This window comes from Petaurus breviceps, unplaced genomic scaffold (assembly GCF_028583685.1).
Source record: "Petaurus breviceps papuanus isolate PSGF00001 unplaced genomic scaffold, PetGlider_PUasm1.0 140, whole genome shotgun sequence".
Classification (NCBI taxonomy): Eukaryota; Metazoa; Chordata; class Mammalia; order Diprotodontia; family Petauridae; genus Petaurus; species Petaurus breviceps.
In genome coordinates, this window is record NW_027185698.1 from 11,337,168 (window position 1) to 11,358,123 (window position 20,956).

Sequence of the window (20,956 nt, forward strand, 5' to 3'; positions counted from 1 at the left end):
AAAATTTATAGCTCATTATAAGTTTTCTCATTCATCAAAAACATTCTATTCATTGAAAACTTGATTCTTAACACTAATATTAAAAAAAGAAATGCAAGTTTTTCCCCGTAAAAATTAGATAGAATTAGATGACCTCTTGATAACCCATTTGGACCCGACCTGACTTGAACCTTCCAAATTCTAACCATTCAAAGAGAAAAAGAAAAGGGACAAGAACTGAAGGAAAGAACCAAAGGGTCTACCACTCTTCTTGAAAAGAGTAGGAAATTCCTGTATATGTCCATTGCTCTGTCATTGAGAACAGCTCAGATCTACCAATCTTTAAATTATCCACTATTACCCGTCTAGTAGATTAGTACTTAGTTTTTTTGCTAGACTTTCTAGCTTGCTCCAAAACTCCTACTGTGGTACGGAGCCAAAATCATATTTGTATCCTGAGATTTAAAGGTCAATGTAAATTAGCATATTTTCATGGGGAAAAAATATAATGCTGAATTAGGTAGATAAACAAACCTGATCACAAGAGAAAGCTGCGTCCTCAAATCAATCACATGACTTTTTGCTACCCAGTTTCCCAAGACCTATTATTTCAGCTAGGGATGAATGAAGTGGGACAACTTCCAATTCTATTATCAATAAAAAGTACCTGAGAAAATAGTTAAGTGAGATTTAGTAATTAAGATAATGCCAAAGATTGCTAAGCAGACAAACTCTTGACATCTTCCTGCAGTCTACCCTCTATGTTCTACCCTCATCTCCTTGATGAACTAGTTAGTTCGTTTTTGTTCCTGAGTTATGTTGATTGCTCAACAGGAAGCAAGATGGTATTTACTTGGTTTACATAGCAGAGAGATAGAAAAGAGATCCATGTGGCTTAAAGAGTATAATCAGAATCTTAGAATTATAGAGTTATAGGCAACTAAGAACTAAAATCTGAACTGAAACATAAATTTGCAATATTCCCAAGAAGTATTCATCCTGTCTCAGGCTGAATACTTACACATAATGAGATATTTACCAACCCAGATTATTAATAGTGTGGAGATCTGTGAGTACTTCACTGCTATAGATATCACACACATATGCAGCAGGACTGAAGAATATTAATGCATATATTACCAATTGCAGTATCCCAAACTATCACTATTGGCTTATGTTTAATAAATTGCTGCAAAACATTTGAATAGAAAAGGAGATCGGCTGGACATTTAATAAGAATTAATAGATAGGATGTGAAATGCAACATGTTAGGCAGTCACAGTGATTGTCACCAATGTGTTGGATGACTTAGCCATAGAAGTTTCATCAAAAGACCAAGACAAAAAGCCACAGGTAACTAGAAGGCATAGAGCAGGATCAATGATAGGAAGAACTACACATGTAGGTGCATAAAAGAAAAAATAAAAGTATACATACTGCCAAATGATCTTTAAATTAAGCTCTCCTCCAATACTTTATAACAGTATGTGGATGATCATGGGTATTGAAGACTATGTCAATGGGCCACAACTTTTTTTTTTTTTTTTGTAAATTAAATCTATTTTTCCAGAGAGTTTGGCTTTGGTGGGAATTGGGTATTGGGGGGAGCTGGATGCAAACCCTAGGTCCTTCAGCCCTGCCCAGTGACAGAGGGCTCCAGATGGGTCCTGTGAGGGGTGGTAGCATCCTGTTCACCGTCTCTTCTTCTTCCGTCCCCAGCGCTGGTGCCCACCCTCCCTACGGCTCTGCCAGCTGGGCATAGGGGCCTCCAGTTCATTGGGCCGGCCCCCTCTGTCACGGACTGGGCCCATTAGTACCTTGTTGATGGAGCAGCAGGTGACCAGACGGGCAGCCCGACCTGAGGCTGGTATGAGTCTGGAGAGGTCAGCCCGGGTAGCTAAGACGAGGGCAAGGGAGATTTCAGACTCGGGGTCCAAGCCCTGACATAAGGGCTTCAAGACGTTTGTCATGGCAGTACCTTGGGTCTCGGCTCGCTCTGTTCAGTGGAAAGCAGATGCTGTGAGATCCAGCTTGGTCAGCATGAGACGTCGGCGGTAGCAATACTAATCCCATAGGCAGCTGGAGAGGGTACTCAGGGCCTCCCATGGGGGAGCATCTAGAGGCTGAGTGAGTAGGGGGTCCAGGTATCCACGGGGCAGTGAGGGAAGCAAATCTGAGATCTTTGCATGGATGTCTCTCAGCAACTGGTTTGCTGGGGTTCCTGGCTCCGGCTGGGGCATCCCCAGAGCTTGGAGAGTCAGGGTCAGCTCCCCCAGGGCTTTCTCCTGTGTCTCAGCATGTCAGCTGGGCTTCGAAGACTCAGGAGGCTAGCTGCCTGGAGCTCTGAACAGAGGAAGCCGTCTCCATCTCCGTCTCCAGCGCTCAGGACCTCCCCTTCCTCCAAGGTCCCCAGCGCGCTGAGCTCTTGCAGCCAGGCCTCCATACAGGGCTCGGAAGTGGGCGCACGACACTCCGCCGGCCACCGCTTCGGCTAGCCTCGCGCCTGCCTCCGCCTCCGCCCAGGGCTCCTTCCCTGGGGAGCCGGCCTCACACCCAAGGGCCTGCACAGCCCGCGCCAGCCAGGCCACCTCCTCCAGGCTTCCTGCCGCCTGCTGGTCCAGGGCCCTCCCTTCCGAAGAAGCCACCTTTCAATGGTTGGCCCCGCCCTCGGGTCGCCGGCGGCTTGGGCCACAACTTCTAACAGATCCCAAACTAGAAATCTGTTAAACAGATTATATGCCTACAAACTGAAGGACCAATCTACCAACATTTGGTTTAACCCTTTTACAAGAATGCTAACTACTAAAGGTTAATTTTTTTTAATTGATACCACTCATTAAACTATATCTCAAAGCAGTTGCTTTTGCTACCTATATCCTCAATGTGAAAGTCTTCTAATTACTTATATTCTACTCTCTCAACATTCGTAGTGTCATGTAGTAGGAAAAAATACTCAATAGGTTCAGATTGGAAATCAATTTGTTGTATAGATTTGGTTAAGTTCCTTAATTACTGAATTTTATGTTACCTATATCTGAACTGAAAGAATTGGGCTAGTTGATCTCTAAGGTCATTTTCAGCTATTAATTATATATTTTTTTATATGTAAGATATTTACATGCTTATTCTTTTTAAAAAGGAATTTGACTACTTTAAAAATCACCACCTCAGGCTTCTCTGCTTGTTTATATTTTTCTATACACATTACATGGGATGATTCTAGTCAAAAACTGGAACAATGATTCTCAACCTTGCTTGTCCAATAACAGCATTCACTTCAGTGTCATGAGATAAGCAGAGATGCAGTAAGCAGTGTGCCATGCCATTCATAATGGCTTCTTCATTAGTATTGAAGTGCCATAGGAATATCTGATATGCAGGTTGGATTTTAAATCATTTTCCAATGACTGCAAATGTTGAGTTTCTATACTTCAATACAAAGTAAATATTCATCATATCCCTAGTCTTGTTTACTAAGTGCTTATCTTTTCCCTAGTATCTATTGCAATTGATTTTCATAAAATTTTAGGTACCTTTAAACTGGTTTCTTAAAATAATGATGACAACAAAACACCACTAAAGCAATACTTCAGTTTCAATGAAACCAGAATATATATATATGTATATATATGTATATTGTATGTATATGTATGCATGTATTTACATGGCCCTTAGATCTGTTTCTCTATATTTTAATTAATTCATATTGTTTTGGCCATCAGCATGGTATCTAGGAACAGAACCATCTTGTAATATTGCTTACCTTTGAGGTAAGGAAATAGTCATTACTTGTTATAATTATTTGCCTCTATTTTAGTAATCTATTTTGAAGGCATCTCTATTTCTGCTGCTTGCTTAACAGGTTCATATGGTTGCCAGTGAAAGTTGGTTCAAAGAGGTGAAAATGCTTGATGACTGAACACATCCATTGTAGTGAGGAAAACAGAAATACATCAATTATATTGTCATCTCTTGAAATTACAGTGCATGTAGCAATGAATTATTCTTTGAGATTCAGGCAGCACCACAAGATTTAATTTCTCTAATTAGTTGCCTTGTTCCCCACTTCTGTTTTCATGGCAGCCATCCACAAGCAGTCATCACAATCGAAAATGAGTTGCTCATTAAATAACCAGTGAGATTAGCACAGACATTTCCCAAAGAGTTCCAAACAAATATGGATGAGGATAGGGAGAAGCCAGTATGATTTTAGGATGACCCAGGCGGTCATATTTTCTAACATATTGTCTTTTGGCCTTTGTTACAGTAATGTGTTTTTGAGCTACCATCAGATAATCTCCACTGGACAGTGGGAACTATGACACATATGTCCATATCATTCTAAAACTTTCCATTTCTCATAGTTTACAGTTTTTACTTTGAGAGTCTCTCCTATCTGAATTTGTGTGTGTGTGCATGTTTGTGTGTCTTTGTCTTAAATTTTATTTCCAATATCTTAGGCTGTGTGTGTGTGTGTGTGTGTGTGTGTGTGTGTGTAATAGAAATGAAGAACTAGTACGTATGATTTGGGCAAAAATCACAGCTCTGAAAGAATGAAGTAGACATTTTTAAAATAAACAGTGTGAATCAACACAAATCATATAAAATACAGACTGGAAATTTTCTCCCCAGTTCGTTATACAGTTCTTCTGTAAACACAATATTAGTGAATGTTTTATATTACTTTCATAGCCTTTTGCTATTCCCGCTATTTGTTAATATTTTGGGATACATGATGTTTCCGGCAGTTGAGTTAAAAAATTAATTTCACTCTAAAATTTTTGCTGCCTTCTCTGGAAGTTCTATATGAAAGGTCGAGGAAAGGGGATCCATTAGCTACAATTAATGCATTTAGACTGGTTTGAAAAAGAAAATGTTAAGTCACACAACTGATTACTTTGATTCAAATTAATTATATTTTCTCTTAAAATCAAGCTTGTTTGTCTTCATGTGGCCTATATTATAGGAAAGATACTTATTAATTATGGTTTGTGGAGTTTCTATAGAAAATAACTACATTTGCATCAAAGTAGGGAAGATTGGGACAGAGTAGGATTAGGACTATTTAGAAAGTGAATCCCAGTCTTTCAGTTTGGAGACTTGACCTAAAAAGCTACATACAATGATATTCAGGGAAATGGAATGATCCTTAGAATATAAATTTTAATTAAAAGAATCAGTATGGTCTTAGCACGAAATTTGGAATTCAGAATAACTAGAAACAATCTAGTATAGCTCCTGTGTTTTACAAATGAGAGAAAACTTAAGACCTGGAACAGAATTGGGTTCTTACACTAATATCAATGAGTTAATTAAAAAAAAAAAACTTAGATAACTGTATTTCAATATAACTACTTCCCTTTTTAATACTGTATATGTGTAATGGGAATGCAAATTTGGAAGATCTTCCCTGCCCCTAGGCTAAAATGCACCTGAAGCCTGGGGAGGGAGGCTTGTTTTTCAGTAGATGCTTCTTGATTGGCCAGTGAGTCAATAAGGTTGTTACATTCTCTGAGCCAGGAGAAGGTTATATAAGCCCTGATGTGTAGCTTTGTTTTGGGACTCACTTCGAGAAGTGTTCTGTGATTTGATCTGAATTCTGGGAAGCCGTTGTTGAGAGTCCCCCGGCTTTGAAAAACCCAGATGTGGAAACCCAGATGTTGACTGGGTATGGATGTAATGGTTGGACAGTTTGGAAAGCTGTGTACTTGATCTGTTTCTGTCTTGATAATACTGTCTGTATATTCTGAAGTTCGGGGTGCTGACCTTTCCTCCTGAACAAGGTAACTGATATGTGTCTGACTGATTAAAGTAAGCTTGTTAACCCATTTTGAGTTGCTTTCCTTTATCAAAGCAGATCCAAGAACCTGTGCTAGCAGCCACCCTGGGAACGCTAGGGTGCTTGCTGCTACAATATGTTATTCACTTAAGATATTATTCTGAGTAGTCCTTCAGCTTCACCAGACTTTCAGAGGAGTTCATAATATACAATAAAAGATTAAGAACCCTTTATTTAGAAGATTCAAGTTAGCTATTACATAAGATCTTGCTGGAGAGCAAATGTTTGAGAGGGGGTTTGAATCTGTGCCTTGTAACTAAAAATCCTAGTAGAGGCACTCAAATATTTTGTTTGAGATGGTTGTAAAAACAATTATATGTGGATGTAATAGGCCTGGTTTGGTAACTACTCAGGTGGATTGGAAGATGATAAGATAGGTCTGTTTAACTCTTACTTTGGATTTGTTTACTCTCTGTATTCTTTCAATTTGGGAAGAATCATCTTTGCACAAAAAAGAATAAATGCAAAAGAATAATATAGAGTAGATTCTCCATATTCACACATGAATAACATCCTATGCTACTGAAAGAACTTGAGTGTGACTTCTGTTGTGATCTTTGAAATGTTTCATAGAATGAGAGGCAAGTAACGGGGATAGAGAAGGGCAAATGTTATCCTGGTTTAAAAAAAAAAAAACTGAATACAGTGGACAATGTAAATGATAGATCAGGTTGTTTGACTTTAATTCCTAGGAACATTCTAGAATAACTTATGAAATTTGTGACTAGTTAATACTGCAAAAGGATGTGGCAATCACAAGGAATCATCATGGCTTGATCAAGATGCAGGTTATGGCAAACTAAACTCATTTCCTATTTATAAATTTATATTAGACAATGATCAGGGAAAGTATGTGTTTGCGTGTATGTGTGCGTGTATACACACATACATACACCATATCCAATTGTTAATAAGGCATTTGAGAAAGTCATGTATGTTATAGTTTTCTTTTTTTTTTTTTTTGGATGAGCAAAAGTAGATGGCACAGTAAAATAATGATGTGTTTTTGGAACTGATTAAATGTCCAAATGCAAAGAGTAGCCATAAAAGTTTCAGAGTCCTATTTAAAGATTGTTTCTAGTGAAATGGTCTAGGGATATATGTTTAGTTTAGTTTAAGCTATGTATTGCATATTTTTCCTTGACTACTATATATAACAGAAAGTTAGGAAGGATAGCTATCCACCAAATGATGAAGTCAGTGTCCGAATATATTTGAATAAACAAGGAAGCTGGCTGAAAATGAAAATTGATAGAAATAAATGCAAAGTCATAAAATTAGGTACAAAGAATCACCTTCAAATGTACAAGATGCAGATTTATAGAGACATATCAGTTTATCTAAAAAGATTGGAAGATTTAATGGACCATACTTTAAAAAGAAGTCATTAATTTGATATGACAGTCAATATGAAATGAGATCTTAAAATGTAGACTTTAGGAGAGTATAGGAGGTAATAGCCCTATTATAGATTTCCATGATCAAACTAAATTTGGAATAATGTGTTCAGTTCTGAGTGCTATATTTTTGGGATGTAAATGACTAGCATTGAGAACACCCAAAGGATAGTGAATAGAATGGAGAAGAATCTTTAAATCAGAGCTTCCCAAAGTTTTTTGACCTACCACCCCTCCCCCTTTAAAAAATGCTCAGCACCCCCTGGAAATCTACTTTCTTTCTCCTTTAATGTTTTTTTCTATTTGAGTCATTTAAAAATACATGATTTTTAAAAAACGATGCATCTTAAATTTAATAACTTCATAAATTAATGGTTTTTTTCTGTATTGAGATTTTGATGATGGAATATTGCATCCTGTAACCATATAGTTTCATGTTCTAAATGTCATACCTGCACATATTCCTGTCAGTGCATGCTGGACTTCATAACATTGCAAGACATGCTCACCTGCCAGTACTCATTTGTTAAGACCTGTTGGTAGACTTGAACTTTGGTCATTTATAGCTTACATTTTGTGTGTTTATTGGGAAAATAATGTAATCATTATGACCTTAACTTTGTTACACAACAAATGAAATACGTAAAAATGATTTTTCAAAATTTCCTTCTCTATTCTTCTTTCCTTATGCTTCTACCCTCTGCTTATTTTCTTTCAATGTCCCTCAATTGCACCTGAGGCTAGTACCACCACCCCCTGAATTGTTCCAGTGTTTCTCCAGGGGGCAAACCTCTGCTTGACTTTAAATGATACAATATGCAGATCTCTTGAAGGAAATGGCAACCTAAGACCTGGTGAAGAAAAGACTTATGGGAAACATTGTCTTCCAGTCTCTGAAGGATGGTCAAGCAATATTGCTAATAATTCAACTGTATAGTAATTTATTAAGTGTCTATTAAGTTTAAGGCTTTATGTTAGATACTAGATATAAAAAAAAACCCAGAAAAAGAGAGAAAGGAAGAAAGAGAAAGGAAGGAAGAAGGAAGGAAAGAAGGATGGGAGGGAGGTAGGGAGGAAGGAAGAAAATGGTCTCTGCTCTCAAGGAACTTAACTGAACAGTATAATATGTAAAATATAGGGAACATTAATAACTAGAGGTATCAAGACAGTTTCAAGTAGGAGGTAATTTCTGAATTGAATTTTGAAGGAAGATAGAGATTGTAAGAAGCAGAGATGAGGGAATAGTTTATTCTAGTAATGGGGATCAGCCAGTTCAAAAGTATTAGAGCAGGAAATGTAATGACAAGTTTGGATTGCTACAAATAAGTTGGTTTGTGGATAAATAGTGTTTGAAAGAGAGTGATGTGAAATAAATCCAGGTCAGAATAATTAAAAAGTCAATTTTAGAGTTTTAAAGTGTATTTATGGATTGCTTAAAGATTCTTGAATGTCAAAGTGATTAGAAATGTTCTAAAGTAAGTTCATTTGGATTAGAGTTTAGAATTATTTTTCTTGACCCTATGGTAGGGTTTGCAGGGGAAGTAGAAGCACACAACACAAACAATTTAGAATCGGTAATAAACAAGTAAGCAAAGGTCAAATGAAAATTTGTCGGGTGTATTTTAGAGGGCATTTGTGCTTAGGTATAACTTAATCTAAGTAGTCTCTAAGGTTCTTGTCCATTCTGATACTGTTTCTGGAAAACTGTGATAGGAGCAGTAGGCAGTGTCTTTGGATGAGACAGTCAAGATTTAAAAAGTTCTTAAAATGATAAAACATTAATCTGAATATAATAGTTTGAATTTTAATGAGGATAAATGCAATCTTTAACCCATGTTGTAAAATTTAACTTCTTATGTACTGTAAAAAATATTTTTTTTCAAAAATCCAACTTTGGAGGCGGAAGCAAGATGATAGTGAAGTAAAGGTAGGGACTCTTCTCTCCTGACCTCTCCCCCCAAACCTCTCCAAATGAAGACTTTAAAAATTGCTACCTTTTTTTTTGAGAGCAGCAGAACCCACAAAAGATGGAGTGAAACAAATTTCTAGCTCAAGGCAACTTGGAAGATTGTCAGGAAATGTGTGTTGCACCAGGCTAAGAGTGGAGATGCATAGTCCAGCACAGGTCATGCCAGTACAACCCTGGCCCCAGCAAACCCAGAGCAAGCCTTGGGATGACTGAATCACCAGAAGCAGTGGCAGTTTCCATACCTTTCAGTCTACAGATGTAAAGAACAACTTAGAAGGTCAGTGGGAAGAATCTGTCATATCTGGGGGAGAGTGAAGCACAATCCAGCCCAGGTCATGTCAGCATAGCCTGAACTCCAGCAAACCAGGAGCAGACCTTGGTAGTGACTGACTCAGTAGTGGCAGCAGCAGCAGCAGCAGCTACTTCTGGAGCTCTTAGCCCACAGATGCTAAGGGGGTCAAAGAAATGGTCAGAAGGAAATCATATAGGTCTCTTTGCTCGCACTGGTTCAGGACTCTATTGCTTTACCCACACTCAGCTCAGGTTTGCAGTTCTGGGTTGCAGTCTCAGGGAAAGGAGGAGTACTAGCACAATAGAGCTTGTGGTCACAGTGGATGTGGGCCCATCCACACATTTGCAGGTAAGAAAAGAATGTTGTGGTGACTGGTATACTGTCTAATGCATGGCCTGGAAAGTAGTCAACACTTCTTAGATAATACCACCTTTGAAGAACTGACAAAATTAGAAGTATCTTTGAAAACAGCTGCACAAATACCTGAAAATTTGGATAGTACACCCTCTACCATGGAAGCAGAGCCCTACTTCAATAAGGGGTTAAAAGTCAAGTAATAGTTTGGGGAAATAAGCAAACAATGCAAAAAAAAAACCTGACTGAAAAGTTTCTGTGGTGACAAGGAAGATCAAAACACCCATTCAGAAGAAGACAACAAAATCAAAGCTCCTACATCCAAAGCCTCCGAGAAGAATATGAATTGGTCTCAGGACATTTAAGAGCTCAAGAAGTATTTTGAAAATTAAATGAGAGAGGTAGAGAAAAAATTGGGAAGAGAAATGAGAGTATTGCAAGAAAATCATGAATAACTAATCAACAGCTCAGTAAAAGAGACACAAATAAAATATTGAAGAAAGTAACACCTTGAAAAACAGACTAGACCAAATGATACATGAGGTTCAAAAAGCCAATGAGAATAAAAATGCCTTATTCTGCTTAAAAAGCAGATTAGGTCAAATGGAAAAGGAGATCCAAAAGGTCACTGAAGAAAATAATTACTTAAAAATTAGAATGCAGAAAAGGAAGCTAATGGCTGTGAGAAATCAAGAAACAATAAAACAAAATCAAAATAATGGAAAAATAGAAGACAATGTAAACTGTCTCATTGGAAAAAACAACTGAACTGGAAAATAGGTCTGGTAGAGATAATTAAAAAAATATGGGACACACTAAAAGCCATGATAAATTAAAAAAAAAAGATCTGACACAATTTTTCAAGAAATTATCAAGGAAAACTGTTTCATTATTTTAGAACTAGGGGGTAAAATTGAAATTGAGAGACTCCACCAATCACCTCCTGAAAGAGATCCTAAAATGAAAACGACCATGGATAGCCAAATTCTAGTATTCCAAGTTCAAGGACAAAGTATTGAAAGTAGGCAGAAATAAACAATTCAAGTATGGTAAAAAACCATAGTCAAGATAACCCACGATTTAGCAGATTTTACATTAAAGTATCAGAGGATTTGGAATATGATATACCAGAGGACAAAGGAGATAGGATTACAATCAAGAATCACCTGCCCAGCAAAACTGAATATAATCCTTCAGGGGGGAAAATGGACATTCAGTGTGATATAGAGTATTTTCAAACCTTCTTAGTGAAAAGATTAGAGGTAAATAGAAATTCTGACTTTCAAATATAAGACTCAAGAGAAGCATAAAAAGGTAAACAAATAAGGGAAATCATAAGAAATTAAATAAGGTTAAACTGTTTATAATCCTACATGGCAAGATGATATTTGTAAGTCATAAGACCTTCTTCATTATTATGGTAGTTAGGAGTATATATAGACAGAGGACAGAGGTTTGAGTTGAATATGAAAGGATAATATCTAAAAAATAAAATTAAGATGTGAGAGAGGAATACACTGGGAGGAAGATAAGGGGAATGGTAGAATGGTGTAATTTATCTCATATAAAATAGACCAGAAAAGCTTTTACACTGGATCAAGATAGGAGAGAGTTCAGGAGGGGAGGGGGGATAAGTGAACCTTACTCTCATCAGAATTGGCTCAAAGAGGGAATAACATACATACTCAATTGGTTATAAAAGTCTATCTTTCCCTACAGGAAAGTAGGAGGGGAAGGGTATAAGAGAATGGGTGTGTGTGTGATAGAATGGAGGGCTGATTGAGGGGAAGAAGCAATAATGAAAAGCCAAATACTGTTTAGGGGGGACAGTGTGAAAGGAGAGAGGTAATAGAATGGGGGCAGTTATCATGCAGGGACATCCAGTTAACAATACTAACTGAAAAAAAAAATTGAAGCAATAAAGGCCTACTTTTTAAACATATAGAAAAATGAGTCAAATTTATAAAAATAAAAACCATTCCCCAATTGGTAAATGATCCAAAGACATGATCAGTATTCAGATGATGTAATCAGAGTTTTTTATAGCCATTTGAAAAAAATACTCTGACTCACTATTGATTGGAGAAATGCAAATGAAAGTAATTCTGAGGTACTACCTTATACCTATTGGACTGACTAATAGAACAGAAAAGGTAAATGACAAATGTTGGAGGGTATGTGAGAAAAATGAGATTTTAATGCACTGTTGGTGGAATTGTGAACTGATTCTGGAGAACAGTTTTGAACTATGTGCAAAGGTCTCTAAAATCATGCATACCTTTTGACCTAGTAATACCACTACGAGGTCTGTATCTCAGAAGAGATAAAAAAAAAGAAAGGCCATATATGTATCAAAACATTTATAGCAGTTCACTTCTGAGGCCAAAGAATTAGAAATCTAAGGGATAGCCATCAATTGGGGAATGGCTAAATAATTTGTGGTATGTGTTTTTGATAGAATACTATTGCATTAGGAGAAATTATGAGCAATGTGCTCCCAGAAAAAAAAACCTGGAAAGATTTTCATGGGCTGATACAAAGTGAAATGTACTCTATATAAAGTAACAGCATTATTGTAAGATGATCAGCTGTCTATGACTTAGCTGTTCTCTGCAAGACCAGGATCCAAAGACCATTGTGAAAGACTTAGGATGAAAAATGCTATCCATCTCCAGAAGAAGGACTGATGATGTCTAAAATTGAAACATATTTTTCTTTATTTATTTTTACTGATTTTTTCCCTAGTCTATATTTTCTTTCACAGCATGAATATTTGGAATTGTTTTGCATGAGTACACATGTATAACCTTTATCAAACTGCTTGCCTTTTAGTTGGGGGAGGAGGAATGAAGCGAGAAAATTTATAACTCAGAGTTTAAAAAAATGAATGTTAAAATCTGTTTTTACATGTAACTAGGGAAAAATAAACATAAAATAAGACTAAGAAAAAACCTAGCATTAGCATAGTTATTATTGACAGGTATACTGTCTAGGACTAGGACACTGATTATCTTGCTCTATTATACACTCATCAGACCACAGCTGAAATATTCTACTGTTATGGACACCATATTTCAGGAAGTACACTAATAATCTGAAAAATAGTCAGATGGGAAAAGCTACTAACCAGTTTTTATAAAGTTCTGTTGAGGGAAGTAAGGATATTTAACCATTCTGTAGAAGAGCTTCAAGAGATATGGGCACTGCCTTCTGTAAGTCTGTTACAAGATTTTTGCCTTTCTCAATCCATTGTGGTATGATAGACTTGTTCTATTTGACCGCAGAGAGTAGAATTAAAGTCAATGGGCAGAATTTATAAAGTGACACATTTAAACTTAATGTCAAACAAAGAAACAAGCAATAAACAACAATAACAACCTCCCATCCCCCAAAATACAAATTCCTCATAATTAGATGCCCTTAAAATTTTAAAGTACTACTTCATGAGTTAGTGAGTTCTCTTTCACTATAGATCTTTATACAAAGGTTAGATGACCACCTGTCACACAGAAGGAATTATTGTTATTATTCTTCCAAGTATGAGTTGGCCTTTTAAGGTCCTTTTCATCTGTGAGATTCTGTATTCAGCATACAAATAAAATAATTTTACTAATATGTGATCGTAATCAAGTAATTATTATCAAATCAGAATATGAACCATAGTCTGCAGAAAATAAATTAAATATAATTGCACATATCTTTCAAAGCTTTTTTTTTTCTAACCCTTCACAAACTTATACTGCCCACACACACATTGAAGGACAAAAAAATCCTCAAAATCCTAATATGAGACACTTTCTAATCTGTTAAACACAGGGAAAGTGACTGACAAACTCAGAAGCAACAACTCCCAACTATCCAATTCTTCTTCATGTTTACTCCAACCTACTTGTGGAATTAAAAAAATTAATATTATAAAATTAATTTGTTTGTTTCCTTTTAGTTTACAGGATTTAATTGCACAATTCCTTGAGTTTCACATTTTGTTCCCCTCCCTCCCTTCTCCCCTCCCCCCATGGCGGCATATAGTCAAGTATAGGGTCTGTAAATACTTTCACATTATATATTAGTCAGGTTACAGGTTATAAAAATGGAATGTATCAGATGGAATGAAAAATGGTAAAGAGGATATAGAACCAAACAAGGAAAGGAAACAGATCAGGTATTTTGCTTCCATCTGGATATAAACTCAGTTCTTTCTAGTTCTTTCTCTGGATGCACACATTTCTCTCAATCATGAATCTTTTGGGATTGACTTATATTACTGCATTGCTGAAAAGAGTTCAGTCTATCAAAGTTGGTCATCACACATACGTTGTGTCTATAATTGTGTACAAATTTCTCCTGGTTCTACTCTTCTCACTCAGAATCAGTTAGTACAAGCCTCTCCAGGTAAATATGAAGACCATCTGCTCCTCATTTCTTATAGCACAATATTATTCCATACCATGCATATACCACAACTCATTCAGCCATTCTCCAATTGATGGGCACCCCCTTAATTTCCAATTTTTGCCACCACAAAAAGAGCTGCTATAAACATTTTTGTACATATGGGTCTTCTTCCCACTTCTATGATCTCTTTGGGATATAACCCTAGGAGTGGTATAGCTGGGTCAAAGGATATGAAAGTATTTATAGCCCTTTGGGCATAATGCCAAATTGCTCTCCAGAAAGGCTGGATCAGTTCACAACTCCACCAGCACTGCATTAGTGTTCCAATTTGCCCCACATCCTCTCCAGCATTTGTCATTTTCCTGTTTTGTCATCTTAGCCAATCTGACTGGTGAGATGTGGTACCTCAGAGTTGTTTTGATTTGCATTTCTCTAATCAATAGTGATTTATAGCATTTCTTCATGTGCTTATAGATATCTTTAATTTCTTTCTCTGAAAATTGCCTGTTCATATCCTTTGACCATTTATCAATTGGGGAATGCCTTGTATTCTTATAAATTTGACTCAATTCTCTGTATATTTTAGAAATGAGTCCTTTGTCAGAGACACAGGTTGTAAAGATTCTTTCCCAATTTCCCACCTCCCTCTTAATCTTGGTTACATTGGCTTTGTTTGTATAGAAGCTTTTTAATTTCATGTAGCCAAAATTATCCATTTTATATTTTATGATGTTCTCTAATTCTTGTGTAGTCATAAAGTCTTTCCTTCTCCACAAATCTGACAGGTCAACTATTCCTTGTTTTCTGAGACTACTTACAGTACCAACCTTTATACCTAGATCATGCATCCATTTAGACTTGATTTTGGTATATGGTGTTAAATAATGGTCTATGCCCAGTTTTTGCCATACATATTCCAGTTTTCCCAGCAGTTTTTGTCAAGTAGTGAGTTTTTATCTCAAAAAGTAGGGTCTTGGGGTTTATCAAACAATACATTACTATAGTTGTTGACTTCTGAATCTCGTGTGCCTAATCTATTCCATTGATCCACTCCTCTATTCCTCAGCCAGTATCAAGTAGTTTTGATGACTGATGCTTTATAATACAGATTAAAATCTGGTATAGCTAGTCCACCTTCCCTAGCATTTCTTTTCATTAATTCCCTTGATATTCTGGACCGTTTATTCTTCCAAATGAATTTTGTTACTATTTTTTCTAGCTCTATAAAGTAGTTTTTTTGGTAAATTAATTGGTATGGCATTAAATATATAATTTAATTTAGGTAAAATTGTCATTTTTATTATATTAGCTCGACCCAACCATAAGCAATTGATATTTTTCCAATTTGTTAGATCTGACTTTATTTGTGTGAAAAGTGTTTTGTAGTTGTGGTCATATAGGTCCTGGGTTTGTTTTGGCAGGTAGATTCCCAAATATTTTATAATTTCTACAGTGGCTTTAAATGGGATTTCTCTTTCTATCTCTTGTTGTTGAATTTCATTGGAAATATATAGGAATGCCGAGGATTTATGTGGGTTTATTGTATATCCTGCAACTTTGCCAAACTTATTTATTGTCTCAAGTAGTTTTTTACTTGACTCTCAGGATTCTCTAAGTATATCATCATGTCATCTGCAAAGAGTGATAGCTTGGTCTCTTGTTTGCATAATCTGATTCCTTTGATTACTTTTTCTTCTCTAATTGCTACTGCTAACATTTCTAGTACCAGATTGAAAAAGAGGGGTGATAGTGGACACCCTTGTTTCACCCTTGATCTTATAGGAAATGCTTCTAGCTTCTCCCCATTACATATAATACTTGCTGATGGCTTTAAATAGATGCTACCTATTATTTTAAGGAAGGCTCCATTTATTCCTATATTTTCTAATGTTTTTAATAGGAATGGATGTTGTTTTTTGTCAAAAGCCTTTTCTGCATCTATTGAGATTATCATGTGGTTTCTGCTAGTTTTATTGTTGATATGATCAATTATACTGATGATTTTCCTAATATTAAACTATCCTTGCATTCCTGGAATAAATCCTACTTGATCAAAATGTGTTATTCTTGAGATAAGTTGCTGTAGTCTTTTTTCTCATATTTTATTTAGAATTTTTGCATCTATATTCATGAGGGAGATTGGTCTATACTTTTCTTTCTCTGTTTTATCTCTTTCTGATTTAGGTATCAGACCATATTTGTGTCATAAAATAATTTGGTAGGACTCCTTCTTCACTAATTTTCTCAAATACTTTGTAGAGTATTGGAATCAATTGTTCTTTCAATGTTTGATAGAATTCACTAATCCATCTGCCACTGGAGATTTTTTCCTAGGGAGTTGACTGATGGCTTGTTCAATTTCTTTTTCTGAGATTTGGTTATTTAAGTAATTTATTTCCTCTTCAGTTAATCTGGGCATCTTGTAAATATTCATCCATTTCCCTAAAATTGTCACATTTATGTGCATACAATTGAGAAAAATAATTCCTAATTATTGTTTTGATTTCCTCTTCATTGGAGGTAGATTCACCCTTTTTATTTTTGATACTCATACTTTGGTTTTCTTCTTTCTTTTTCTTTATCATATTGAGTAAGCATCTATCAATTTTGTTGTTTTTTTCATAAAACCAGCTCTTAGTTTTATTTATTAATTCAATAGTTTTCTTAATTTCAATTTTATTAATCTCTCCTTTGGTTTTCAATATTTCTAATTTAGTATTTATTTGGGGATTTTGAATTTGTTCTTTTTCTAGGTTTTTCAATTGCATGCCCAATTCGTTGACATCCTTTTTCTCTAATTTATTCATGTATGCACTCAGGGATATAAACTTCCCCTAAGAACTGCCTTTAATGCATCCCACAAATTTTGGTATGTTGTCTCATTATTATTATTCTCTTGAATGAAATTACTGATTGTTTCTATAATTTCTTGTTTGACCCATTCATTCTTTAGGATTAAATTGTTTAATTTCCATTGGTTTTTAGTCTGTCTTTCCATGGCCCTTTATTGCATATAATTTGTATTTGCATCATTATCTTAAAAGGATGCATTTTATATTTCTGCCTTACTGCATAGAATTGTGAGGTTTTTATGCCCTAGAACTTGGTCAATTTTTGAGTATGTGCCATGAACCGCTGAGAAGAAAGTATATTCCTTTTTATCCCCATTCATTTTGCTCCAGAGAGCTATCATACCTATCCTCTCTAAAATCCTGTTCACCTCCTTAACTTCTTTTTTGTTTAATTTGAGGTTAGATTTATCAAGTTCAGAGAGCGGGAGATTGAAGTCTCCCACTAGTATAGTTTTGCTATGTATTTCTTCCTCTAATTCCTTCACCTTCTCCTCTAGGAATTTGGATGCTGTATCACTTGGTGCATATATGTTAAGTAATGATATTGCTTCATTCTTGATTGTGCCTTTTAACAGGATATAGTTTCCTTCCTTATCTCTTTTAATTAGGTCAATTTTTGCTTTTGCTTTATCTAAGATAAGGATTGCTACCCCTGCTTTTTTTACTTTAGCTGAGGCATGATATATTTTACTCCAGTCTTTTACCTTTACCCTGTGTGTATCCCTCTGTTTCAGATATGTTTCTTGTAAACAGCATATTGTAGGATTATGATGTCTAATCCATTCTGCTATCCATCTCCATTTTATGGGAGAGTCCATTCACATTTACAGTTATGATTGTTATCTTTTTCTTTCCCTCCATCCTATTCCCACCCCTGTTAATGTTCATATTTTCCCCCCTTCTCCCTTTCCCCCTTAATAGTTTTCCTTTTGACCACCGCCTCCCTCAGTATTCCCTTATCAACCCCCCTCCCTTTACCTCCCCTTTCCCCTTACTTCTTCCCTCCCTACTAGCCACCCCCTGCCTTTCGTTGGCCTTTCCTCCTCCTGCTGCCTATGGGATATTTTTATACTTAATGAAGTATGTTATTTCTTCTTCACACCAAGAGTGATAGGAACAAATCTCATGCGAAGCTCCTCTCCCTCCCCTCATTCCCTCTAAAATGATACTTTTTGCATTTTTTCTCCCTAGAGTCCTATGCTTAACTGGTTGTTATTACCTCCTTGCACCAGAACCAATGAGGGAAAAAGTTCATATGATTCCCATCTCCCTCCCTTCTTTTCCTCTGCTATACTGTTTTTATGCCTCTTTGTTTGTATGTAAAAGGCATAATTTAGCCTTTTCCACTTCATTCATTCCCTTTCTTCCATTGCAGTACCTTTGTAGCCCTTAATAAAATTTTTTTAATCGTCATTTTGTGTATTTTATACTCATACCCTCTACTTGTCTATAACCAGGTTGCTCTTATCAAATAACAGGGTGTGTGTGTTTTCTTTGTTTACCTTTCTATGTCACTGTTGCATCTTGTAATTGGAGGTTGAGTTCTGGCTTTTTTATCAGGAAAGTCTGGAAATCTGTTATATTGTTGAATGACCATCTCTTTGCCTGGAAGAATATGCTCAGTCCTGCTGGGTATGTTATCCTTGGTTGTAACCCATGTTCTTTTGCCTTCTGGAAAATTGTATTCCACTGCCTCTGATCTTTCAGTGTAGAGGCTGCCAAATCCTGTGCGATCCTCACTGTGGACCCTTGATATTTGAATTCTTTCTTTCTGGCCACTTGAAGTATTTTCTCTTTTATCTGGTAGTTCTAGAGTTTGGCCACAACATTTCGAGGACTGTTCAGTTTGGTATCTCTTTCAGCAGGTGTCCAGTGGATTCTCTTGGTTTCTATTTTACCTTTAGGTTCTAGTATCTTAAGGCAGTTTTCCTTAACGAGTTCTTGGAGGCTGTTGTCCAGGGTCATTTTTTCATCATGATTTTCTGGTAGGCCTATGATTCTCAGATTATCTGTCCTGGATCTCTTTTCCAGGTCAGTTATTTTTTCTTTGAGGTATTTTGCCTCTTTTTATAATTTTTCATTCTTGCGGTTTTGTTTGACTAATCCTTGATTCCTCATAAAGTTATTTGTTTCAATTTGGTTGATTCTAGTTTTTAGCAAATCAGTTTCCTTGGCTAGTTTTTGGAGCTCCTTTTCCATATCATACACTTTTCATTTTAGAGAGATGTTTTCTTCATTATAAGATTCATTCATTTCTTCATCATGTTTTTCTAATTCTGCTATTTTGACTTTGAGAGAATTATTCATTTTGTCTTCTATCTCTCTCATTCAGTTTTCAAAGTTCCTTTTGATCTCATCTAGGAGAGCTTTCTGTGCTTTGGACCTATTCCCTGTTGAAGTTTCAGCTGTGGGTGTGGAGTACACATTGTGCACTTTGAGTTTGGTTCCTCCCTCTGAGGATAATAGGACTCTATGGTCTTTGTCTTTGTAGGCTGCATTTCTACCCAAGCCTTTACTCTGTAGAGCGTTTTGCCCTGGGGCAATAGTTGCTATGTTTGTAGGTGAGGTTTACTCTGTGATCCTGGTCTTTGTTGGTCCTGATAGGGGCTTTTTTTTTTTTTTAATTTCTGGGCTATGAAGTGGTAGCCCCAGGAGTATTTGCAGTCCAAGACAGGGGCCCCTGTATTTGCTTCTTACCTTGCTCTTTCCAGTCCGAGCCCTTTCGTGATAGGCCTGGCAGTGGCCCTTGTGGTTGGTGGGACGACTTGCCCTCCAAGTTGATCAGGCCCCTTCCAGGTCTGCCTCTGCTGGCCGGCCTTCTGGGCCTGCCCCTTGTTGAATTTTATTAAGAGCAAAAACAAGCTTTTTTTTCTTTTGAAATCTGCAGGGAATACAATAAATATCTGCATTTATAATCAGTAAACTCTAGAATACTTTTGGAGGGTGGTTTTTCTTATAATGTAGGCAGTATTTATTAATCCCTTCTAGTTTCCAACTAATGTTTTAATACGTTTGTGATCTGATTGATTTTACCAATACCTCCAATGTAAGACACTGCAGGTTGATTTTTAATAACCTATCCAGGCCTTTTTATTCTGTGAAAACATTTTCTGTGTTCTCCTATAAGTACTCCACAAATGGTCCATGCAGCATTCTAGAGACTTTCTTATAAGGCTCTTAACATTGTGCCAATGTGTCACAAAAAGCTGTCCATCAGCTATTACTCTTATTTCACCTTTTTTTAGTTATTCTAATTATACAGATTACATATAGCCTTCTCATGCCCTCCCTGTCCCCTGTTGTTGCCCTTGGGGTATCTTCAGCTATAATCCTTTGGGAACTGTGATATTGCTTGACTCATCACTATTCATCAAAACTGAATGAATACTGGTACTAACAAAATAGGCCTTCATTTCGGGAAAGGGTTGGAAGATATTAAAGCAATAAGGCAACAAACATTTATTAAATACTTATTATATACCAAATTCAAAGCATTATGAATGAAGAAAGAGAAAATCAAACAAAAAAAAAAAATCCCGGCCTTCTAAGAGTTTTCATTCTACTAAGAAAAAAAAAAAAACAAGTGATTAATTTGATATACACAAGATGCAGAGTAAATTGAAGGCTCTAGTGTTTAGAATAAAGTGTAGTAAAATCCTTTTGTAGAAGATGGAGTTTTGAGTTGAGCCTTGATGGAAATGACAAGGGGTCAGAGATAAGGAGTTAGATCATTTCAGGTAATAGGGAGAAATAGTACGAAGACACAGGTTTTGAGAGATGGAGCATCATGAATAAAGAATAGCAAAGAGACCAGTATGACTGAATTATAAAATATATGATGTGGAATAAATGATTGGAAGACTGGGGATGTTAGAAGAT

General features: G+C 36.2%; 1 long non-coding RNA gene and 1 pseudogene across 1 annotated transcript in view; one reads left to right on the forward strand and one right to left on the reverse strand.

Annotated features, from left to right (window-relative positions):
* The window catches only part of LOC138150251 (uncharacterized), a 213,234-nt gene that overhangs the window by 5,450 nt on the left and 186,828 nt on the right, over positions 1 to 20,956 (forward strand). The gene's annotated exons all lie outside the window — the stretch shown is intronic.
* Positions 1,511 to 19,042, reverse strand: LOC138151174 (protein FAM98C pseudogene; annotated as a pseudogene).